General features: G+C 38.2%; 1 pseudogene; it reads left to right on the top strand.

The window, feature by feature from the left end:
- Positions 1 to 4,415: 4,415 nt before the first annotated feature.
- LOC127668483 (40S ribosomal protein S3a-like) lies at positions 4,416 to 5,263 on the top strand (annotated as a pseudogene).
- Positions 5,264 to 22,807: the final 17,544 nt, after the last annotated feature.

Raw genomic sequence — 22,807 nt, 5'->3', positions numbered from 1 at the left:
CAGAGGGATTCAAATTGGAAAGGAAGAAGTCAAAGTATCACTATTTGTAGATGATATCATAGTATATTTAAATGACCCCAAAAAATTCCACGAGAGAAATCCTAAACCTGATAAACAACTTCAGCAAAATGGCTGGATATAAAATTAACTCAAACAAATCAGTACCCTTCCTATACTCAAGGGAAAAAGAGGCTGAGAAAAAATTAGGGAAATGATACCCCTCTCAATAGTTACAAATAATATAAAATACCTTGGTGTGACTCTAACCAACTAAGTGAAATATCTGTATGACAAGAACTTCAAGTCTCTGAAGAAAGGAATTGAAGAAAATCACAAAAGATGGAAAAATCTCCCAAGATCGTGTATTGGTAGGGTTAATATAGTAAAAATTGGCCATCTTGCTGAAAGCAATCTATTCAATGCAATCCCCATCAAAATTCCAACTCAATTCTTCATACAGTTAGAAAGATCAATTTCCAAATTTATTTGGAATAACAGAAAACCCAGGATATCGAAAACTATTCTCAAAAATAAAAGAACTTCTCATGGACTCACCACCCCTGACCTGAAGCTATACTACAGAGCAATATGATAAAAAAAACTGCATGGTATCGGTACAATGACAGACAGGTAGATTAATGATTCCATTAATCAGAATTGAAGGCCAAGAAATGAACCCTCATACCTGTGGTCACTTGATCTTTGACAAAGGAGCTAAAACCATCCATTTAAAAAATAGACAGCATCTTCAACAAATGGTGCTGGGTCAATTGGCAGTCAACATGTAGAAGGATGCAAATTGATCCATTCTTATCTCCCTGTACAAAGCTCAAGTCCAAGTGGATCAAGGACCTCCACATAAAACCAGATGCAGTGAATCTAACAGAAGAGAAAATGTGGAAGAACCTGGAGCACATGGGCACAGGGGAAATTTTCCTGAATAGAACACCAATAGTTTATGCTTTAAGATCAAGAATTGCAAAGCTTCTTTAAGTCAAAGAACACTGTCAATAGGACAAAATGGCAACCAACAGATTGGGAAAAGATCTTTACCAATCCTACATCCAATAGAGGGCTAATATCCAATATATACAAAGAATTCTAGAAGTTAGACTCCAGAGAACCAAATAACCCTATTAAAAATGGGGTACAGAGCTAAACAAAGAATTCTCAACTGAGGAATACTGGATGACTGAGAAACAACTAAAGAAATGTTCAACATCCTTAATCATCAGGGAACTGCAAATCAAAACAACCCTGAGATTCCACCTCACACTAATCAGAATGGCCAAGATCAAAAACTCAGGGGACAGCAAATGCTGTGGAGGATGTGACAAAGAGGAACACTCCTCCATTGCTGGTGGGATTTCAAGCTGGTAAAGTCACTCTGGAAATCACTTTAGTGGTTCCTCAGAAAATTGGACATAGTACTACTTGAGGACCCAGCTATACCACTCCTGGGCCTATACCCAGAAGATGCTCAACATGTAATAAGGACACATGCTCCACTATGTTCATAGCAGCCTTGTTTATAATAGCCAGAAGCTGGAAAGAACCCAGATGTCCCTCATCAGAGGAATGGATACAGGAAATGTGGTACATTTACACAATGGAGTACTACTCAGCTATTACAAACAATGAATTCATGAAATTCTTTGGCAAATGTATGGAGCTAGAAACTATCATCCTGAGTGAGGTAACCCAATCACAAAAGAGCACACATGGTATGCACTCTCTGTTAAGTGGTTATTAGCCCAAAAGCTTAGAAAATCCAAGATACAACTCACAGTCCACATGAAGCTCAAGAAGGAAGAACAAAGTGAGGGCATTTTGATCCTTATTGGAAAGTGGATCAAAATACCCATGGCTCACAGCCAACCAATAGAATGAACATAAAGTCACCAATGGAGCAGCTAGAGAAAGGACTCAAGGAGCTGAAGAGGTCTGCAGCCCCATAGGAGGAACAATATTATGTTACAACCAGTACCTCCAGAGCTCCCAGGGACTAAACCACCAACCAAAGTTTACACATGGAGGGACCCATGGCTCTAGCTGCATATGTAGCAGAGGATGGCCTTTTCAGACATCAATGAGAGGAGAGGCCATTGGTCCTGTGAAGGCTTGATTCCTCAGAATAGGGGAATGCAAGTCAGGAAATTGGGGTGGGGGGGTTGCTTGGAAAGGGGATCCATTTGAAATATAAATAAAGCAAATATCTAATAACAAAGACAAATAATTTTTAAATGAAAAAGTAAAATTCCCATAATCTCATTAATCTGCTCTCATATTTTTATACATTAGTTCTCAATATACAGCAAATAAAACATGTTTCAAGAGAATCAAATTTTGTAACACTAGAGAATCCAATATAAAAGCAAGGGGAAGAAAATACTTTTATAATTGACATTGAAAGGTTAAACTTACGTTTTTTGTAAAAAAAAGAAAAAAAGACTGTAGCCTGCAGAATTAGCTGGCCTGAACTTATTGAGGAGAGGAGAAATCAGGAAGCCTTAGAGATTTGACCTAGGTCTTCTGCATATATGCTACAGCTTAGTAGCTTGGAGTTCTTATAAGAATTCTAACAGAGGAAGGAAGGGTGTCCCTGACTCTTTTGTCTACTTGTGGGACCCCTTTCTTCCTAGTGGTTTGTCTCATCTAGCCTTGATGTATGTATATGCACAGTCTCATTGTAGCTTGTGAGGCCTTTGGATGATATCCCTGGGAGGCCTGCTCTTCTCTGAGAGTGTGGAGCAGAGGGGTGTGAATCCAGTGGAGAGAGGAAGCTGAGAGGAAGAGGAAATTGGGAGAGGAGAGGGAGGGGTAACTGCATTGGAAAATAAAGAAAACAATGGTAGATGACTTCAAAGAAATAGTGTTTTCCAGACTGAGCAAGGCATTTCCATATGAACTCACAGCCATTGAGAGAGCAGGGACAAATTCTGCATAAGCTCAAGCCACACTAAATTCCAGCAAGGAGATTGGCAGTATCAGTAAATCCCACCACTAGATGAGAAGCTATTGGTATTGGATAGCTTCTGGGAAGAGAGCCAAGAAGGTTAACCATAGTCCAGCAGCCAGATTCACACCCAAGAATAGTTGGGTAACAGAAAGTGGACTTTACAAATAAGTCAGAGGAAGAGGAGGAAGAGGCAGCAGTATACAAAATTTGTGTGAGTTAAGAACTGATAGTTGGCCCTGATCCTAGAAAGGCTTGATCTAGCATTGGAGGGGAGTACCAGGACAGAGAAATAGGAAGGAGGTGATTGGAGAATGGGTGGAGAGAAGAAGGCTTATGGGACATATGTGGAGGGGGGAACTGGGAAAGGGGAAATCATTTGGAATGTAAACAAAGAATATAGAAAATTTAAAAAGAACTGAAGGTTGGGTACATTTGGAAAGTAGGGGGTAGATCTGGGAAGTGTTGGAGGAAGGAAAATAAATATAATCAAAAATCACTATATGAAAGTGCCAAAGGATTAATATAAAGCATCTGGATGAGAAATCTGGTCTAGGCTTAGAACTCATTCTATTCAAGTATGTTCACTTAAGGCCACCTGTTATATCAAAGTTCAAAACACGAACTTCATAAACTTTACCCATGGGTAATAGTTTATGAGTTCCTCATTAAGAATATTAATAAATGAGGAGAAAATGACAATTATAAAAGATTACAAAAAAGAAAAATCATATTAGATATGGCAATTTGAATTCTGACACCAACAGCTTCTGTCTCCCAGAAAAAGAAAATTTGAATCTGAAGCTTTGTGTTTAAGCACGTTTATAACAGAAGGCTTGGGAGGTACCTCAGAAGAAACAGAGCTGCAGTGTTGGCAACAGAGCTAGCTTGCCAAGCATAATCTATTGAAGGAAAAGAAGTTGTTGGAATATGAACAGTACTGTTTTTCTTTAGCTGAATGTGTATGTTTTTAATTAGAAGAGTTTGAAACTCTTCAAATTTTAAAGGTTGTCTTCATTAGCAAACATTTATCACAAACGTTGAAATATTTTCTCTTCACTTGTAGGGAATTTGCAACCTGGCAATAATTTCATTTGTCAGTTTTGCATTAAGTTAAAAAAAGAACAGCTGATTCCTTAACATCTAAAATGTGTGTTCAAGCACCTAATCTGTGGTAATGTTATAAAAAGAAACTTCAGGGTGAGTTAAGACATTCATAGTAAAGAGTGAAAGAAAAATATTGGTAGCATGAGTTGAAAATCTTTTCAAGTCCAGTGTCTCTGAGCTTACCTTATCTCTGTGTAAGTGGTGTATCAATCCATACAGTAGGTAGGAAAAAGGAAGTGATTAGCTTTCAATGAAGTAGTAATCTCATGTAATAGGTGCACAGTTTATGATAAACAGTACCTATGAAAAAGTTGCTTACCTAAGCAACAGTGATCCAAAAACCCAAGCTTAAATGGTTGTTAGTGACATACAAAAAAATAAAGATGCATTTTTGGCTGAATGGCACCAAGCAGCCAGCAAGAACAAATACCTAATGAAAGGCTGGGAGAAAGGGGCCAAGAAGAAAGCGGTTGACCCATTTTCTAAAAATAGCTGGTATGATACAAAATCTCTGTCTATGTTCAGTATTAGAAACATTGGGAAAAACACTAGTCAGAAGGACTCAAGGATCCAAAATTGCATCTAAAGTCTTCAAGGGTCATGTTTTTTAAGTTAGCCTTGCCATTCTACAGAATGACAAAGTTACATTTAGAAAATTCAAGCCAATTACTGTGGACATTCAGGGTAAAGCTGTCTGACTGACTTCCGTGACCTAGATCTTACCCAGAACAAAATGTCTTCTATGGTCAGAAAGTGACAGCCCATAATTTAACCTCATTTTGATGTCAAGATGACTGATGGGTATTTGCTGATTTATCTGTGTTGGTTTCACTAAAAAAAATGCAGCAATCAGATACACAAGACATCTTTTGCGCAGCAGTAGACGGTCTGACAGATCTGGAAGAAGATGATGAAAATCATGACCCCAAGAAGTACAGACAAATGACTTGAAGAAATGGTTAATAAACTGAATCCAGATAGCATTGGGAAAGACACAGAAAAGATTTGCCAGTCCATTTATTCTTTCCATGATGTCTTTGTTAAAAAAGTAAAAATGCTGAAGAAACACAAGTTGGAATTGGTAAACTCACAGAGCTCCACAGTGAAGAGGGTAGTTGTGGGGAAACAGCTGGTGATGAGACAGGGGCTAAAACTGAATGAGCTGATGGATATGCACCACCAGTCCAAGAATCTGTTTAAATCCATGCTTTTAATAGTGACAAATAAAAGTCCTGGTTGTAAAAAATAATTAAATAAAGATGAATGGTGAACTCAGCTTTGCTTACAAAGTTGGAACAATTAAAGACAGGACCTGCATATATGTGTGGGTGTTTTAGACAAAGGGTTTCAGGAGGGCATAGGAACAGGAATCTGCAATCAGTTGTATCCAAGACACTTGATAATTTATTTCCTTTCACATAAGAAAGTAACTTATGTGTTATTAGGCAAAATCGTTTTTCTTAGTTTTTACTTTCATGAAAATAAAAAATTGTGACAAATGTAGTTTACTACACACATTGTGCTAAGCTTGTCTTTTACAGCCATATAGTCATAAAAACAGATCTTGCAATCATTTCATCCCAAAAATGATTACTCTAAACTTAGTAGAAAGAATAAAATCATTTAGGTTTAAAGAGACCCTAAACATAAACATAAAATCAAGCATGTAGATCACTTTGCATCCAAATCAACTTGAATAAAAACTTAGTTACTTTTTTGTTTGTTTGTTTTTTTGTTTTTTTTTCTTAGTTACTTTTATTGATGGAGAAATTTACAAAGAAGCATTTGGTTTGTTTTTTTTTCATTTTTTTCTTTATTGATATATTTTTATTTACATTTCATTTATTTACATTTCAAATGATTTCCCCTTTTCTAGGTCTTCACTCCCCGAAAGTCCCATAAGCCCTCTTCCCTCCCCCGTTCCTCCATCTACCCCTTCCCACTTCCCTGTTCTGGTATTCCCCCTATACTGTTGCACTGAGTCTTTCCAGAACCAGGGGCCACTCCTACATTCTTTTTGGAAATCATTTAATATATGGATTATGCCTTGGGTATTCAAAGTTTCTAGGCTAATATCCACTTATCAGTGAGTGCATACCATGATTGATCTTTAGAGACTGTGTTACCTCACTTAGTATGATGCTCTCCAGCTCCATCCATTTGTCTAAGAATTTCATGAATTCATTGTTTCTAATGGCTGAATAGTACTCCATTGTGTATATATACCACATTTTTTGTATCCATTCCTCCATTGAGGGACACCTGAGTTCTTTCCAGCTTCTGGCTATTATAAATAGGGCTGCTATGAACATAGTGGAGCATGTGTCCTTATTGCATGCTGAAGAATCCTCTGGTTATATGACCAGGAGTGGTATAGCAGGGTCCTCAGGAAGTGTCATGCTCAGATTTCTGAGGAACTGCCAGACTGATTTCCAAAGTGGTTGCACCATCTTGCAATCCCACCAGCAGTGAAGGAGTGTTCCTCTTTCTCCACATCCTCACCAACACCTGCTGTCTCCTGAATTTTTGACCTTAGCCATTCTGACTGGTGTGAGGTAAGATTTATTTATGTTATGTTTGTTGGCTATACTGTTGTTCTTTTCAGATGCATCAGCAGAGGGCATCAGACCCCATGTCATTGCTGGGAATTGAACTCAGGGCTTCACTGCTCTTAACTGTTGAGTCATCTCTCCAGCCCTGATATAATTTTCTTTTAAATAACATTTCCTGGGGTATTTCTATATGTACTAGTATACCCATTGTATCATTGAGGGTTCCCTAAGAAACAACCAATAGGAGATTAGGTTCCAAAATAGACAAAGCACAGTCTCAATGTGTGTCTAAAACCCTGAGACCCAGGAACTCTGGCAGCATAAATTTCAGTCTAAAAATCAACAAGTTCATGCTCACCCAGCCAGTGCCCTTTATGAGAATCTGAAGCCAGAGAACGCAATGTTAGGACATTAGGACATTTCAAATGATCAAACAGCAACAGTTCTCCCTCAGCTTTACACAGAGCAGATGGGAATGAAAATAAGATCAACTACTATAGAAAGCAATATGGAGTTTCTTCCAGAACACAAAAGTAGACCTACCCAGGCAGACACTCTACTTCAAGATACTTCCTGAAGGACTAGGGTCAGGTGTCACAGAGATGCTGGTACAGCAACATTTGTTGCAGCATTAGTCACGGTAGCAAAATGACAGAATAGGCACATGCCTGACAACAGAGGAATAAGAAAAATGTGTTTTGTATGCACAGGGAAATCTTATTAATCTAACAAGATCAGTAAAATTATGCCATTTATAAGAAAAGTAGATATAACTGGAGAGTGCCGAGTTAGGTAAAGCAAGACCCAGAGGAAAAAATATCATGTTTTCCTCTCAGTTCTGGATGCTACACTAGATACATAAAACCAATACATGCACATATGACAGAAAAGTACAAGGAAAATTATCTAGAAGAGAGGGGATTGATGAGGCAGTGGTTGAAGACTGACTGATGGGAGCCAGAAATGAGGAAGGGCATATGGTCAAAGTATATTACGTGTTTGAATAAAAGTGCCCTAAGGAAGCTGTTTGCAACGAATTTACACCATTTTTTTTTCTTTAAGGAGATTGGGAAATGCCCTCAGTTCAATACTTCAGTGATTAGACAAGACACTCATAGTAAGGAAAGACATCAATATTTCTCAATCTTTTAACTTAAATGTTGCTCTCATCCAGAGTATTCTCACAGACACACCTAGAAAAATCTTTGTCTGCCTGCCTCGGCACTCTGTGGAACAATAAATTTAAGTCACAAAAAGGACCTGGGTGGGAAAGGGGACAGGGAGAAAAGGGGAATGTGATCAGGTATTGGATGGAGGGAACAGGACTGAAGACCTGAGGGCCAGCAGAAAGAATTGAAACAGGAAACCTTAGGAGATAGGAGGTGGTAGACCCTTCAAAAGGTACCAGAGACCTGGGACATGGGAGACTCACAGGACTCAAAAGGGGGGGGCCTTAGGTGAAATGCCCTTCAATGGGAAGAGGGAATTTGCAGAGCCCATCTCCAGCAGAAAGACAGGGCATCAAGTAAGGGAGGGGATTGTCATCCCACAGTCAAAACTCTGACCATAATTGTTCCTGTCTGAAAGAACTGCAGGGATGGAAATGGAGAGGAACCTGAGGAAAAAAAGGTCCAGAGACAGGCCCAAACTGGGATCCAGCTCAAGGGGAGGCCCCAAGGCCTGACATTATTACGGAGGCTACGGTATGCTCACAAAAAGGGGCCTATCATCACTGTTTTCCAAAGACCTAACAAGTAGCTGAAAGAGTCAGATGCAGATACTTATGGCCAATCAATGGACAGAAGCTGCTGACTGCTGTGGTTGAATTAGGGAAAAACTGGGAGAATCTGAAGAGGAGGGTGACCCTTTAGGAGAACCAGCAGTCTCAACTAACCTCCATTCCCGAGATCTCTCAGACACTGGGCCACCAACCAGGCAGCAAACACAAAGCTGATATGAGGCCTCTGGCACATATACAGCAGAGAACTGCCTGGTCTGGCCTCAGTGACAGAAGATGCACCTAACCCCCAAGAGACTGGAGGTCCCAGGGAGTGGGGAGGTCTGGTGGGGTAAGGAGTGGGAGTCTGGGGATGGAAAGGGGAAGGAGGTATAGGATGTGGAACAGTCAGAGGGTAGACTGAGAGGGGGATAAAACCTGGACTTTAAAAAAAGATTAAATAAAACTTTTTAAAAAATAATTATCAAATTTATCTGATCAAAAATTTTATAACACAATTTAGATTTTCACTGGTAAACTTTATTATCTTAAACTATTCCATTAATTCTATTTAATTGATTTGGGAAAATATTAATTGTACCAATGTTGAGGAAATTCAATGAATAAAATCCAAAATGCACAACTAGAATTATGAACATGTATAAAGCCAGTCAATGATAAACCTCTGAGAAAGTCTAAAACTTTTTGAACAATCTGGAAAGTGTGATTCACTGCTGTAAATTTCTCATCTCTACAAACTTATGATCTATATATGTATGAATACAATTTTACACACACACACTAAACTGATGCACATATCACTTTAGCTAAGTTGGAGCTATTGTTCTCAATTTCCTTTTTGCATGTGGTTCAAGGTTAGAGTTTCTCAAGTGAAACATTGGGAAGGTCAAATCAAAGTAGCAGTCATTTTCATGGGACCTTCAGACCTCTAGAACCAGGATGTCATATCAACACTGTTGATGGATTGTGTTTCAGTGTGGATACGGATTGTATCACCTCCACTACCCCAACCTCTACTGAATGACGTCATCTGAAGTTTCTGACAGGCACAGTGTGATGGCAAAGGGAACATGCTAAGCCTGAAGCTCAATCTAGACAGAAAAGATGGAGGCAGCATGTGATGCAGCCTCAGGCTTGTCCGTGTGAGTGTCATTTGTCCTGGGGGTTCTTTTGTTTTCTTTGATCCCAGTGCATGACAGCTTCTGCCATGTCTCCTCCTGTGACTTACCTGGAACAAGGATTTACATAAGACACAGAAAAGGGCCTCCTAAAACCCACCACAGCAATTTCACAGCTGCACAGTGTCTGATTATTATTGTAATGAAGTCCTCACTTCCTGATGTTCATAATCACAGACTGCAACTTGATACTAAGATGCCAGGCATCACCATAACAACAAGCAAAGCCTGTCCTCATATAATGCGCTACAAAGGAAATTCATCATATATTCCTGGTCAAAAGGAAAATAAAGTCTAACTTTGTAAAAGCCAAAGTTAACCCTCAGACAAACATATATTAAAATATGCATAAATTAATTGGCCCATGTTGCCAAAATGTCAAGGTCATACAGCTCAAGAATCTTAAGAAGTTTTTCAAGTTAGAGGAGAATTAGAAACACTACAGCAGAAAGCAATTCAGGCTCCTTGATTAGATCCTAAGGAAAGAACAAAAATAGATATAAATGCCATTAGTGGGACTGCTGGCAAGACTGAGCACGGCATGGGGATCAGGCAGGAACATGCTGTGCTCCATTTCATCATCCGCAGCACTGCACCAAGAGTCAGGAAGGACTTCTTTGCCCTTAGGTAATACCAAAAAACATAGATAAAAGCACACCCTTATGGTGAATTCCTATGCATTCAAATGATACAGAATGCAGGTTTATCATAGGACAGTATGAATGCTGAAAAATTTGAAAATATGAGAAAAAAAGGACACGAAAAGAGACTGCAAGTGAGGATGCAGATTGAAAGAAAGTTGGTAAATGGTGTAAGCAAACATTGAATGGATATTCTTTTCATTTGTTTTCTCCATATAATTTTTCTGTAACTTTGAAATTATATGAAATAATTTTCCCACCAAATATTAAGTGGCAACCTGATATTTCCAAGACTTTCAGCTAAGTATATTATAAACTTCTGAGGATGGATCATGTAGACATATATATATATATATATATATATATATATATATATACACACACACAGATGTTATAGGAAGCTAATATTTCTTTGAACAGTTAAGCCATGATAATCACAATCGTGTGCATTCTTGAAAGTTATTTCATGGAGAACTTTCATAGTCACTTTAAAACCTTAAGCATTCAGGCTTAAAATTCAATGCCTTATTTATATAGATTTTGAACCTAATAGCTTAAATTGATAAGAGAACCATCCTCCCTATGTTACAAAAGTAAATTATGAAATGAAAACATCATGCCACAAGAATGTTAAATTCTAATTCACAACATCTAAGAATTACAAATTTTCATATTCAAAATGATCTTTCTATAATAATTTAAAAGACATCAGCAGATACTATGTGTTCAATTATCTGAATTACTTTGAAATATAAGGTGAAGTGTTGAAATTGCTAATTAAATATTGTATCATTCAGAGACAGGAGTTTTTAATAATAATAGAATATAACTATACTTTAAGGAAAAACACACCATATTCATTGCCAGCATTTTAATCAAGGCAAGTATTGGTATTATTTATAATAAATACAAAGAATGATGGGAAATTACTCCTATGTTGTGTTTTTATATATTCTTATCATATCAACTTCATAATATATTTAATATTTATTGTATTCTTATGGCTGGTACCTTGAATGAGAAATATCCCCCAGAGGTGCATGTGCTTAAATGGGTCCTAAGGTTGTTTGGAAAGTTATGGAATCTCTAGAAGATGGAGGCTATCTGGAAGGAGGTGCAGGCATTCCTACCTTATAGCCTGAGTCCACTTTCTATCCACGCTGCTTCCTGAGTGTGAATGGAATATGACCATCCATTTCCCTAGCCCCATGATTTCCTTGTTCATGACTATGTTTCCCTGAAATGATGGAATGATCTCTTTGAACTCAATAAATAAACCAGAATATACCCTTAATTGTGCCTTGCCAGATAGTTGGCTATAGCAACAATAAAAGCAACTTTGACAGAATGCTAAAAGAGTTGTTAAAATTTTATATACATATATATATAATTATATATAAATGAATATAAATATATATAAATAATATATAGATATAGTAAATAATTAAATATCTTATTTATATATAAATTATATATATATGTACATATACATGTGTGTATATGTGCTCACAGAGAATTGAAGTTCAACTTTACACAGTAATTTTTAATGAAGCAAAACATACACTTTTATTTGACATGATTAGACTGGAAAAGAAAAATCTGGACATGCCTTTGGCATTTTTAATTCAATTAACAAAACTTTTCTTGGAAATAGAAATATACACACATATATATGTACATATATCTATGGGCCAGTAAAATGGTTCACTGGGTAATGATGCTTGTCAGCAAGCTAAAGGACAGAAAGGAGGAATCTGCCATGGGCCAGATTTGCGTGGGCAGGAGAAACATCAATTAACAAGGAGTTTTATATCTGGGGAATAACTTAAAATTGTCCTAGGTATGCCCAATCTAGGCATTTAGTTTATAAATAAAATATCTGTCTTGCATGTCTTTTATACTAGCTTATTAGAACATTAATTTCAACAACAGGAAGCGATACTATTAGGAGGTATGGAAAGTAAGTGTGGTCTCCTAACCCTTGAGAAACTTGAGGCCACAGGGAGTAGGGAGGCCTGACAGGTTGTGGAGGCATGTAGGAGGGTAGGGACATCCTCTTGGGGAGGAGGAATGGGATGAGTTCAGAACAGGGGGGAGATAATGACTGGACTGTAAAAATGTTTAAAGATAATAAAAATCAAAAGTAGGTGTGGTTGTGTGGGAGGAAGTATGTCAATGTGTAGGTGGACTTTGAGGTCCTATGCTCTGGCTCCACCCAGTTCAGAAGAGACCTTCTTCCTATCTGCACATGAGACAGTCTCTCCTGGCTGCCTTTGCATCAAGACACAGAAGTCACAGCTCCGTCTCCAGCACCATGTTTTCCTGCATGCTGCCATGTTTTCTGCCAGAGGACTAATCCTCTGAAACTGTAAGCCAGCCCCAGTGAAAGATTTGCCTTTATAAAGTTGCCTTGGTTCCACAATCTGTCCATTAGTGAGAGGAGTGTGCAGGGAGGGACTCATGGCTCCAGATACATATGCAGAAGAGGTTGGCCTTGTCTGACATCCATGGGAGGGGAAGCTCTTGATACTGTGGAGGTTTGGTGCCCCAACATAGGGGGATGCTGGAGCAGTGGGGTGGGAGAGAGTGGGTAGGTGGGGGAGCACCCCTGTCCCGACCCCAGGACAGTCAACAGGGTCCCTGTACCACCTAGGAGAAGGCGAGAGATAAGAGACGCGAGAGATGGACAGCAAGACAGTATTCTGATCAAGTTGTCAAATTTTATTTTTTACACAAGGCAATTTAAAAGAAAGCATGCAGGGTTTGGGAGGGGTAAGGGGGAACAATTTCAGGGGGCTGGCATCATTTCTAAGAAAGAGTTCCTCATGATTTCTGGGAAAAGCTAGTTATTGCTGCTGGAATCTTGGCATGATAAAGGGGGTCATGAGGAAGTAAAGTGGAAAGGAGTTGTTATAGTAATCTATCCACAGATGAGCTTCGACAGGAGGGGGTTTTGAGATCTAAGTGAGAATGACTCCTGGTATCGAGATCTCCTGGCATAGAGATCTAAGTGAGGATGGCTCCTGGCACACCCTCATAAAGGCAAAGGAGAGGGGAAGAGGGCAGATATGGGATGAGGATTTGTGGAAGTGTAACAGGGAAGGGGCATATCATTTGAGATGTAAACAAATGCAATGATTAATAATTTTAAAAAAGTTGCCCTGGTCATGGTGTCTCTTCCTAACAATGAAAACCCTAAGACAATATTCTTGTTGTAGATTGTATGCATGTAGCCTCAACACAATCAGAAGCTAAAGGCTAGTGTGACTGGCTTTGTCCTTCTGGACTATACTGAGTTAACTGTAATATCACCTTTTCATTTCTATCTTCATCCAGAGGAATGATAATGGTGGATTAAATATTTCTAATTATCTACTGTGCTCTGTTACCATCGGAAGCCCTACTTGCTATAGATTATACACATAAGAAAAGTAGCAACCTCTTCTTTTTACACATGCTTCAAACAGATAAAACAGAGTATATAAAAGCACATTTTTACTGTTCACAGGGAATTGAAGTTCAGCTTTACACAGTAATTTTGAATGAAGCAAAACATACACTATTATTTGACATGATTAGGCTGGAAAAGAAAACTCTGGACATGCCTTTGGCATTTTTAATTCAATTAAAAAAACTTTTCTTGGAAATAGATACACAACACAGACTGTCTAAATCAAGCTAATTAGCCAACATCTGCAGTACTCTACACTCTTGGGTATTCATTTTGATAACAGTTAACATCTACTATTGACAGACAGTATGAATCTGAGGATAAAGGCCCTATCTGTCAAACACAAAGCCTGAGTTAGATTTTAACATCCCAAATTATAGAATAAAATCCTGCACGTTGTCCGCTGAACTCTACATGGATGCCCCAATCTCTCTGCCTCTGTCTCTGTCTCTCTTTCTCTGTCTCTGTGTCTCTGTCTCTGTGTCTCTGTCTCTGTGTCTCTCGGCATATCTATCTATCTATCAATCTTTCTTTCTATCTATCTATCTATCTATCTATCTGTCTGTCTGTCTGTCTGTCTATCTCTTTATCTCTTTCTCAAGCATACACCGAGTAAATACAAGTTTGAACTTATGAAATAAAGACAAAAACTCCTGAGCAATTTTTGGTTAAAATTTACCAATCCTAGGAAAGGCTGGAAAATCAATAAACTAGAGGGCAGCCTGTTCTACATAGTCAGGTCCAGGTCAGCCCAGGTTCCTTAGTGAGACCAGGTCTTACAAAGCAAACAAAGAGGCAAGTAACAAACAAAACAAAGCAAAGCAAAATATGTTTTAACAAAAAATGATAGGGACACAGACAACTTTATATTTAATAGGCAATATTACTGTCACAATACTTCTAAATATTAAATCATTTATATCAAATCCACAACAGTAAGATTCTGAAGTTCAATGTGACTCCCTATGAATCAGTTTTGCTAAAGAAAAATTATGGTGTGCTTGTTTGTGTGTGTGTGTGTGTGTGTGTGTGTGTGTGTGTGTATGAGTGTTGTGGTGTGTGTCATGTATGTGGTGGTACTCTATTAGTGATTTTGAGTTAATGTGTGATACTAGAACAAAGATAAACATTGACTGGTTCCTCATCTCCATGGAGAAGCAGCTATATGCTCCATGTATGGTAAACCAAATGTATGACCATTTTTGAATTTACTAGCATTACTTGTGCTGTTAAAATGACTTTGGTTAAGGGTTTGAGAGAGTAAAAAAACAAAAACCCTTCCTGTGGACTACAATTATAATAGTTCTCTATATCTGTCAAGTTTAAATAAAAAGTTTCAGTAGGCTTTTCAATGCTCTGAAAACAAAGTAACCAAAGAAAATTGGCTTCATTCCCTTTTGCATACAATTTCACTTTTATTATAAATAATAAAAGTTTAATATTCAAGGTAGTCTGGATGAATCATTCCTCTAGATTGGCTTCCTAGTGTTCTGATGACAGACTCTTATTACAAACCCAAAACTATGTTAAGAGGAAACCTAGTATGGTAGAGACTACCTATGATCCAACATTCAGAAGGCTGAACTGAAAAAATTATAACTTTGAATCCAACCTGAGACTTACAATGAGGCTGTGTTTCCTTTTAAAAAGTTAAAGGTTAACAAATTAGATATCTTCTTCATTTACCTACATCGACTTGCAGTCAGACAGACACAGAGACACATTCACATAGAGAAACAGACACTTCAATGTAAAGTTCAAATATAGATAGATAGATAGATAGATAGATAGATAGATAGATAGATAGATAGATAGATGGTTGATGATAAATAACCTAAATTTAGAAAACAATATAATATATAAATTATGAAATTTAAAAATTAAATCCGGAGGCTAAGTAAATATTTGATATGTCACACAAAAATAACAACACAGAGAAGAATATGAAGGATAATAATAAAAACTTGGGACTATATTGTTTTGATTTGTGATGCATTTTATGCTACTTAATTTTATAAATAAACCTGGTTTTAACAGCCAATCTAAATGTTTGGAATCTATGGGCATAACCATACTCTTTTAAATATTATGTTAACTATAACTGTGTTGAGTAAATATCATCATTGGAACAATGTTTTACAGAGATAAAATTTTATGTGTAGACAATACAGAACACCAGAAAACCACACAAATATGCATTTATATAATAAAAACCTGTAGTCCTGGGTGCAGAAAAATAGCTTAGCAGGTAATAGGTTTTGCCATGCCACAAAACCTGGCTCACATGGCCCCCCAAGTAATACATAAGTACATACACAGATACACACACACACACACACACACACAATATATATACACACACAAATATACACACACATTTATGAATATATATACATGAATGCAAACATACACAATGCAATAAAGTACCATTATGTTAGTCAATTTAACCAAATTATATATGACACATAAAACAATAAAAATGTAAATTCAGTCTGACTTTTACGAACAAATATTTTCATACTGTAGAGTGAAAAGTCACCACACATTCAACTCTAAAAGGAAAACTATCATATTTAAGGTAAAAAGAAATGGCCTAATCAAATTGAACAGTACAAGCGGTAAGCACGCGTAAGACCATTCAACAATTACACACACCTTCCATTTAATTTAAGGACTGTTTCTAGAAAAATCCCAGATCTTCTTCCTCATTGTCGAACAAAGGGAAATTGCAGGCTTTTGTTTTGTTTTGTTTCGTTTTGTTTGGTTTTACACTCTTCCCCTTCTATCCCCTAACATTCTATGCTATGTACAGAGCCATATTGGGGCAGTCATGCACAGGGTCAGAGTTTGACTTTGGTCAAGGTTAACTTCTCCCAGATAGCCAGGATCCTGCTCCACCTAGGGTGGAGTGCTTGAAGTAAAGGTTGAAGTAAAGGTTAAGTTCATTGTTCCTCCAGGTCTAGGAATTCCTGAATTAAGCAGGTGACCCACCCAGCTGCTGGAGCAGTCAAGACGAGGACCTCCAAGAGAAGCTAGACAACTTCCACAGGAACTCAGCCCAGAGTCTGGGGGAAAGGGTTTGCCCAAACTGTTAAAAGGTCTGGCGCCATTAAAGTTTCTGGCTTTGATCAGTGAATATTGTCTTAGCCATACTTCTTTTCGCCCCTCTTCCCTATTTATCCCTCAGCTTCTGTTCCAGAAACCCACTTCGTAATAGCTGCAGGCAGCTATGGAACCCAACAGTGCAGGTGCCTGAAGACACCAAAAGAGGATGTTAGATTACTGGACCTGGACCTGGCCAGCAGATGTGTGTAGACTGAAATGGGTGCTGGGAACAAAACTTGGGCTGACTATAGTAGCCACACACATCCATAGAGACATCATTCCAGCTCCAGAACTGCTTTCTTAACTAGTCACTGACATCTCAAATACCCAAAATTTCCAGTCAATGCAGATGAAACAAAAACCACCCAGCTGCACACATATTGGCAGACCCTTCCATCCTGTTCTGTGCCCACCACACAGCTAATATCCCACATCTTATAGACATACCTGCAAAATGACTTTGGTGAGGAATTTTGTCCTCGTTTTTAAGCCAGTTTCAACTGTTTGAAACACCAGATGTTACATCAGAGGCCACTACCAGAATCCCTCTAATAAATGTTTCATTTCCTCACTAGAGTGCTGGGATAGTCCCCCATCACCAGTGCTCACAGATGCGTGCCAGTCAGACACTGTGACTTTATCAGTTTCCTTTTGTTTTGCTGAGCTGATGATAATGTAAACGTTCTCTGCAGAGTTAGTCTGTCCATTCTTTCATTAATATCATCTGGGGCTTGAATGGATAAAGTTCAGCTATGTAGGACCTGCTTAGACGAACAAGGTCTGGAATTCAATCCTGAGCACTGAAAACAAATGAGTCCTGCCCTTAACTATTTCCTAGAAGAGGTTTATAGAGTTTGTCAGTCTTTCAGTACAGGAAAGTTACTATGTGTACATTAATCTTAGAAACATCAACCACAAATACTTTTTTTTGAACAATTCTAGGTCAGTGTTTTTCTTAATTTTTTTTATTTATTTTCTATATTCTTTGTTTACATTCTAGAAGCCTTCCACTTTCCCAGTCCACCCCCCCCACCCATATGTTCCAAAGTCCTCCTCTCTCCATCCATTCTCCTATCTTTCCCCCTCCCTGTTCTCTGTCCTGGTACTCCCCTACAATGCTGGATCAAGCCTTTCCAGGATTAGGGCCCTCTTCTTCCTTCTTCATGGGAATCATTTGATATGCTAATTGTATCTTCAGTATTCAGAGGTTCAGGGCTAATTAATATCCACTTATCAATAATTGCATTCCATGTGTATGTATTCTTTTGTGATTGTGTTACCTCGCTTAGGATGATATTTTCCAGTTCCATCCATTTGCCTAAAAAATTCATGTACTTTTTATGATACAAGTTTCCTTTTGATTTTTTAAATCCCATGTGTCTTTATGTGTTTTGCCTTCATGTATGTCTGATCATGCATGTCTGGTGCCTGAGGAAGCCATGGAGTCATATTCCCTGGGACTGGAATTACAGGCAGTTGTGAGCTACTGGGTTCATATAAATGTGTGTGTGTGTGTGTGTGTGTGTGTGTGTGTGTGTGTGTGTGTGTGTGTGTGTGTGTGATCAATGATAAAAATCAAGGAACGAGAAGCATGGAAAATAGAGATGGGAAATTACTTTCATCTTCCTAATCTTCAGACCATTAAAAGCATTACATTTACTTGATGAATGAATATTTAGTTAACACCATAAAAAATCAATTACCTTTTGCAGTCGTCTGCATGTGCAGTACCTATTGTGCTGAGATGGTCACAATTCTACATTTAAACTAAGAGCTGTTAATAAAAGTGCTTGCTTAAAAAGAAAATCAGTTCACTTTACAAATGAAACTAAGGTTAGTACCAATTACCAGTTGTCAAGGCAACAGTTGAATACACAAAGGTGGGCATTTTGTTCCTTTAGCTTATTCAGTTAGCTACCTACATGGAGCATAGGATATGAAGTTAAAATTACAATGTTGGGGTCAGATCTTTCCCCCTTAGCCTTTACACACTACCATTAACATTATCTTGCAACACTATTAATTAGCTTTGATTGTCTCCTTGTCTAGCTTTGAAAGCACATAATTATAGAGTATTTATATTCTACAACGTCCCTGTATTGCTAGTTAGAAAAATATTCTAATATTGTGAGATTATATTTAAAAAAAACTCATTTTGTTCAATGTTAAAAAGATGGTTCATGCAGTCACTTGCCTTTCATATAAATCATATACAAAACTTTAAAAACACAAATTTATGTAACATTGGAAACCTTAAAAAAATCTTTTATTGTAATTGTATTGTTTTCTGATTCTTTGAATTTTAAAATCACACATAAGATCATTTGTCTGAAAGCTAATTTTATGCAATTATTTTTGCATTTCTTAAATATTAATTTGTAATTGGTAGCTTTATATCTCCAGTGTAACAAAAGATAATTTTCTCCTACCTGAATACACTATGTAAATTGTCTGTTTAAATCAGACTGTTTAAAAATCTTTAGTAAATGTAGTATGCTTTATTATTTATCTGTATTAATCTCTCATAAAATTTTTGATATTTCTTCACCACTTGTTTGTGAATAATTTTAAAAGAATTACACAACCATAGTGAGGCTATTTACAGTAAGGATATTAGAAACTAGATTGGTAGCTCTCATAGCATAAACCAGAGAAACATCTATCTAGAGAGACCTATGGGATCAGATTAAAAATTTCATACACAGAATCTGTTAGTCTGATTAGAAAATCCTACTTGTTAAGAAAATGTGTACAAAAAGTTTCAGACGTCAGACTTCTCCAACACCAGATTATAGATACATGTTTGCTTATGGCATAAAAGAAAACTTGAAGCTAGAAGTGTTTAATAAGAAGATAATACACATTAAGGTGAAGTTTTATCAGCATTTCTGGTGTTAATTTGACCTCAAGTAGATGATGGTAACTCCCCTTTTCAGCAAAATTAAATTTATAGCTCAATGTTTATTCTTAATATTTTTAATATGGGATACACAGTACTAGTCCATATACATATTTTTGCTCAAAAGCAGAAAATAGACCAAATTGGTAGGAGAAGCATCTCTAAGCTAGATAATTGTCTATGGAGATCAACAACCCCAATTCTATCAATCTTGAAGTTTAGAGCTGTTTGAACATATTGAATTGTCTCTCTAGCAGACCATATCTTAAAGCTTGTGGTTTGATAATAGCAAGAAACACAAATGCCAGGCCATGCTAACAAGAGAAGTACAGAAAAACAGAAGACAGTTCATAGGAAAATTTTTAATCCTGGACTTCAAGGTCTCTATCCCCCTTGACACTCAGTCACAAAATATTTTTGCTCTCCCATGAACTGATCCTGACACCCACCTCTCTGCCCAACTCACTTGTCCTACTCCAGGGGTTCCTGGGATAACCCACACCTATTTGGCCAGGCCTTGGCCTCTGATCTGCTCCATTTATCCCTGAAACTAAACTCATATAGTATGTAGATGACATTCTCCTTGGCAGTACATCCCTACAAACTAGCCAAACTAACACCTCTGCTTTTTGAAATTTCTTATGTAGTTCTTTTTATTTCTATTTGGTTGATTTCAACCCTGAGTTTGATTATTTCCTACTGTCTACTCCTCTTGGATGTATTTGCTTCTTTTTGTTCTAGAGCTTTCAGATGTGCTGTCAAACTGCTAGTGTATACTCTCTCCAGTTTCTTTTTGGAGACACTTAAAGCTATGAGTTTTCCTTTTAGCACTGTTTTCATTATGTCCCATAAGTTTTGTTATGTTGTGCCTTCATTTTCATTAAATTCTACAAAGTTTCTAATTTCAGAGGTGGATGCTTGAAGCCAACCATTGAACTGAGCATGGGATTCTCAATGGAGGAATTAGAGAAAGGACTAAAGGAGCTGGAGGGGTTTGCAACCCCATAGAAAGAATAACATTATCAACCAACCAGACTCTCCAGAGCTCTCAGAGATTAAACCACCAACCAAAGAGTAGACATGGAGGGACCCTTGGCTCCAACCACATATGTAGCAGATGGTGACCTTGTCTGGCATCAATGAGAAGAGAAGCCCTTGGTCCTGTGAAGGCTAGATGCCCCAGTATTGGGGAATTCAAGAGCAGGGAGACAGAGTTTGCAAGTGGGTGGGGTAACACCCTCATAGAAGCAGGGAGAGGAGAGATGGGATAGGGAGTTTCAGGTGATGAAACCAGGAAATGGGGATAACATTTGAAATGGAAGTAAAGAAAATATCTAATTAAAACAGATTTTCATGCTTAAATTATAATCTACAAGGGATTCCAAAAATCCTGCTGTGCCCTAATGTCTGATACTGAGATGATTGGGGGCACAAGCCAGATAACATTTTGTCTCTACAGCCTACATCCCTACTATAAATCACTGACACTTGACAAATTCTGTCCTATCTATGTCAGCTCTTTCATCCTAACACCCAATTCTTTTCTTACCTTTTTAAAACCTAGCTGCAATCTACCCTGGAGAATTTGAATTTCATAAGGACTTTTACTGCTTCTTGTAAAATCTATCAAATTTCAGACCCCAACTCCAGATATCACAGCCCTCCTTTTTCCTACCCATGAGGCCAGAGGCTCTTTCCCCAGATACCCACATGCCCAGAGCCAAAGTGGATAAGCGCCTCCTGGTCTTGGGGAACACATTCTCAGGGTAGGTGGAGGCATTACTGACCATCAACAAAAGGGCTCTTGGCACTCTCTGACCTCCTTTGAGGGATCACTTCTCACTTTGGAACACCTACCTACCTCCAATCAGACAATAATCCTAAATTCACCTCCTTTATTTTCCCAACCCTAAAGCCCTGAACATTCCTTAGCCTTTCCATATCCTATACCATTTCCAGTCCTCAGAAAGAAAGAATGAAGTAACAGCTGTTTAAAAAAAAAAAAACACCCGTGTCAAACAGTCACAAGAATATCACCTCCATTTGGCAAAACTCCTGTCACTGGCCATTTTCAGGTTATAGACTCCTCAAGCCACCTCTTTCTGTTTCATTGTTTGATCTCATGTATGGACCACCAGTTCAGATTCTCAGTCTTTCACTGTAACCTTTGTCTTTCCCTGATCACCTACTCACCCTCCTACTCTGTCATCTCTGCTCCCCCCTATGGAACTTTACTGATCACTGTATACCTTGGCCACACACTAAGTCCTGTCTACTCCCTATCAACATTGGAGATAAGGTCCTTCTTTCCCCTCTAAACCTTCATTTCTCATCACTTTCCCTAGATGGCAAGCTCCTTGGAGATAATTCTTGAGACCCTGAAAGCTGCTAAGCTTGAGGGTCTCCCCCATTGGTTTCACCTATCACACCTCAAGCCCTTTTCTCCCCAGCCTCAAGATAATTTCCCTTCCTACCTATCAACCCCAACAGGACACTGCTCCATTAAGTTTCAGAGGATGCTGAGATCAACCACTTAGTCCCCAGTTCCAGAAGAATGAACCTTCGTTCACCCTGGCAGTCATGCTCATCTCTACTGGATTGGGAGTATACACTTTTTTTTCTTTCCCTCGTATTTGCTTCTATCGAGGGTAATACTTATATATGGAAACTCGAGGTTCAAGAAACCCTCACTTATAACAAACAGTACTTCCAAATAAGGTCTGGAAACTTCCATAACAGGCTGTCAGGAGCCAATTAGAATTCCCATCACACTTAAGTCTATTCCTCCTCCTTTATGTAATGACTATTTTATCTGCTTCCTCTGTGACCAGACAGATAGTTGTGGTTAAGAATTGCCAGACAAGTATGGAAGCTGCCCATATTGGCCTTGCCAATACTATTTGCCATACATAAGAAACTCTTTTATCAACAAATTAGGGCCTTCTAGCAGAGACTGAAGAAAAGGCCACCCAGAAACTGTCCTTCCTGGGGATTCATCCTATAAACAGTCACCAAACCCTGACACTATTATGGATGACAAGAAGTGCATACTGAAAGGAACCTGTTATGGTTATCTCCAGAGGGGCCCTGCCAGAGCCTTCCACATAGAGAGGCACACACTAGCAGCCAAGCATTGGACTGAGCAAGGGGTTCCCAATGGAGGAGTTGGTGGGAGGACTG

The sequence above is a fragment of the Apodemus sylvaticus genome, chromosome 18, assembly GCF_947179515.1.
Source record: "Apodemus sylvaticus chromosome 18, mApoSyl1.1, whole genome shotgun sequence".
NCBI lineage: Eukaryota > Metazoa > Chordata > Mammalia > Rodentia > Muridae > Apodemus > Apodemus sylvaticus.
This window is presented reverse-complemented; position numbering and strand designations above follow the sequence as displayed.